Source organism: Theobroma umbraticum, unplaced genomic scaffold, assembly GCF_002168275.2.
Source record: "Theobroma umbraticum cultivar Fairchild unplaced genomic scaffold, ASM216827v3 scaffold_34.0, whole genome shotgun sequence".
Lineage (NCBI taxonomy): Eukaryota > Viridiplantae > Streptophyta > Magnoliopsida > Malvales > Malvaceae > Theobroma > Theobroma umbraticum.
Window position 1 is genome coordinate 2,263,072 of NW_018397275.1, and position 4,270 is coordinate 2,267,341.

Here is a 4,270-nt window from a genome sequence, read left to right on the forward strand (position 1 = left end):
ATGTGTGCTTCCTTTCATCAACGCTGCAGCCTTGTTCCCCCAGCACTGTGGCAGTCTATCAATTTCAAATATGAGTTTCACCCTGATATGTTCCGAACTGGGTAGTGTGAAAAACATAAAATTTTATCCTTATCTCTTAACTTTCCAATGGATTAAGAATCACATCAATTGGACTTCTGGATTGAAAGATATGCTCCAAATAACGCATCATGTTTAGTCCTTACATACTGCTGCAGTGCTCCAACTTTGACAAATATTTTGACCATGATCCAATTAGAACTGGGAAAATTTGTAACATAAACGTTATATCCTTCTTCTTATAATTCTATTGGTCTAAGAATCACTTTATTTGGAGTTTTTTAGAAAGAGATATGGTCAAAATACCAAAACATATACTAATAAAGTCATCACCATACTTGTACTGATTTAATCAAATGAGCCATTTTCATCAATTTCTTATAAAAGCCATAAGAGAAATTAGGAATAACTACTTTTAAAGTAATTTAAAATAAAACAACATAAAATTTAACTAAAATAACTTAAATTAATCACTTAACAAGTAATCAAACATAAACTACAAATACACCTAAAATGCTAAAATTTGAACTTAAAATCTCAAAGATCTAACTACTTAAGCCTCCAAAATATGTCAAAATAACTCTATATAATAGAATTATAACCAAGCTAATTGGATGATAGTCCTTAATTGTCGTTGATGAGCTACATTTCGAAACAAGAGTGATGAAAGAGGCATTCATGAACCCCCTCCATCCTATTATTCCCATGGAACTCACCATTGAATTTCATAACTTTGCTCTTAATTAGACTCCATTAACTCTTAAAAAAATTCATGTCAAAACCATCTGGCCCTGGAGCTTTGTTCCCATCAAACTCTTACACAACCTTCCACACTTCCATTTTAGCAAATTCCTTGTCAATCCCTTTTGCCACTTCCCTACTAAATGTTCTAAAGCTACAATGTAACTCTTTAAGATTTGCAACATTTGTCTCTTTGTACACCCTCTCAAAATACTCAATTTTTCCGTCTTGGATTTCTTTTGGTTCCACTAGGACTTGATCATTTGCCTTAACTTGAGAAATGGTGTTGGATCACCTTCTGACCGGTGCCACGACATGGAAAAATTTTGTATTCTTATCCCTTTCAAACACCCATATCACCCTTAACTTTTGGTGCTATTCCCTTTCCCCCTCCTTAAGAATTTTTCACATTTCACTTCTATTTGTCATTACCAATTCTCTCCATTTTGGATCCCTATCCCTTTTTCAAATTTCCATTTTTGCTCTCTCAATGTCCCTTTGAAGTGCATCTAACCTCATCTGGGGTCTCCTAAAACTTGTCTGTGCCACTCCTTTATCAATGGTTTGGTTTTTCTTAGTCTATCCCATATCCCTAATATACTGGTTCATATCATGTTAATTATTGACTCATTTTTGTAATGGGATTGCCCTGTTTCATTTTAACAATGAATACTTTTAAAAAAAATCTATAAAATAATTTAATAAATGCTACATAATTCTTAATTGCAATTTAATAATTGTAATACAGTAGTTATAAACAAGGGTAGCTGAATAATGATGTATTAGTTTATATATACAAAAAAAAAAAAGAAATTAAGAGAGAGAGAGAGAGAAAAAAGCTGATTAAATCAACAAAGACAAAACGTGCTAGTTGAATTATTGATAAGTGATTAACTTAATTAAAGGCCTTGATAAATACCAGTAAAAACAAAACATTTTATTTGAATTGTTGATAAATGATTGTCTTAATTGAAAACTTTGGACTACAAAGAATTAATTTCTAAAATATTTAAAATTATGCCATAAACCTTTGCCCTCTATTTTTCCATGATTGCCAATTGTAATGCATCTAAGATCAACATGTTACATGCCAATAGGAGTTTAATAGAAATAAGTGATAAACAAATTTTTTAATTTAAGAAATGAATAAAAATATTTAAGTCAATTACTTTGAATATTTTTAAAGGTAATATTATTATACAGTGAAGATTAACCATAAGTAAGGATGGGGGCTTCCATATCATGCCAAGAGCGCTTACTTTTTACTTGTTTTCATGAGACTTTATTTCTATCTTGTTATGATGACAGGGTCTTCAAGTTGCATTGACCTTGGCATTTCCTTTCATTCCTGGAATGAGTTTCCTTATGTTTTTCCAAAAACAAAAATATTAGTATGATTTTTGATTAAAGCTTCATATAAAAAGTTAGATGAAAAAAACAGTCTACATTATCTACTAATTACAAATTAATCATTTTCAAATTCATCTGTTTAAATCTCTACCATTATATTTTTTATACCAATATGATTAACTCAACATGTTTTAGTATAAAAAAACCCCATAAATGCAAAATCTGAAAAAAAAAAAAAAAAAGGAAGAGAGAGAAGACCAGTTGACAGTCAAAAAAATTAAACATTCTCCTTATTTTTCAACTGTGTGCCACACTAATTGAATTTTGCTTATTAAAATCCAGGTTTCAATTATTTCAATATGAAGTTAATTTTTCGATGTTATATGTTACCATCAAATTCTAAGAAAATTTTATTTATTTTTTAAAAATTTATTGTTAACATGAATAAAGTATACAAATTTTATTTTTTCTCTCTTAAATTACTTATTTACGTTAAAATATTATGATATCTTTTTTATTTTGCTTTTAAAGTCAAACAAGTTACAAGTCGAGGAGGTTAAGATGTTTGATTTGGTGGTATGGAGGCTTTAACTTGCAGAATTATTGGGTTTAAAGCTAGAAGAAAAGAGTATAATGGAGAAATCTCATCCTTCAGCTCTTGTTAACAAAGCAGCGCATCTAACTAACCAAAGCGATCTGATGCAGCAGAGTCTGTCGCACCACTAACTAACCAACTCCAACTACAGGTCCATCATCATCTATCATATGATGATGCATAAAATAACAATCAATTTCAATATATTTATGAGTTTATGAAATACTTTATTTTGAATAAATTAAATAATATTAAGATTATCACATTAAAAAAAAGATAAAAAAGATTGGACAATATTCGTATTTTAAAAATTTACTAATATTAATAAAAATCGAATAGAAAAATCAAAACTTAAAATAAAATAAAGATGAGACACGTATTATTAGGCCATTTGATTGAATTGAAATTTTCGAATTAAGAAATAAGAACAAAATTTAACGAGAAATGAAAATAAATAACTATAAAGGATTCAAATGATTGTTGTCGAACCCCACTTTTGCTCGATTGCTGGTGCCTAGTTGTCTCCCTAAGATTCTTTAGAGTTAGTTGCAGTTGTACCATCCTTTCAAGGAAAGGAATATATTATTAAAAAGTCCAATTGCATCCAAGCCTTCCACACCAATTGTCAATTATCAATTTATTTATTGTAAACATTAAAATAAATAATATAATAAATAAGAAAACTGGTAAGAGGAAATTTAAATAAAAATCCAAAACAATTGAAAACTTTGGGTTGTAGCAATCGGAACCTTGAGTTACGGGCCGGGAATCAGGGATCAATTACTAAGGTGAAAAAATAAAACCCTTATAAATTTATTTAATATTTTAAATTCATTGCTCTACACAATAAAAATAATAAAATATTTTCGATTTTAAATTAATTGATAAATTAGTATTTACATCAAGAAAAAGCAAAGTCTCCTCCCTTGAGGGCCAACCCATCCTGTTCTAGATCTATCTCGCTAGACAAGTAAGAATAAAACCGCTGCTTCTCATATTGTTCTTTCTCCCTCTCTTTAAACGCCCATTCTTCTTCTCTACTGATAACTACATTTGTTCTTGTTTTTCCTCTATGGGTAACATATTCTCAATTCAATTGTCCTGTGATACCATATTTTCCCGCTGCTGGGATTGTGCTGCTGGACAAGCTATCTACACATGCAAGCTTGAAGAAAACCTTGCTGACTTGAGCACAGCACTGAAAAAATTAAAGGAGCTAAGGAATGATGTGATGAGAAAGGTCAACCTCGCCGAAGAAGCAAATATGAAGCGGCTAGACCAAGTTGAAGGATGGCTTTCAAGGACAGAGGCTATAATAAACGAAGTTGATCAACTGATTGCAGATAGTCCTCAAGAAATCAAGAAATTATGTATGGGAGGCTGTTTTTCCAAGAATTACATGTCTAGCCAGAGATTTAGCAAAAGAGTAGCCAAAAAACTCAATGATGTTAAGGATCTAAACTTGGAAGGAGCTTTTGCAGAGGTAGCTACGACGGTACCAGCAGC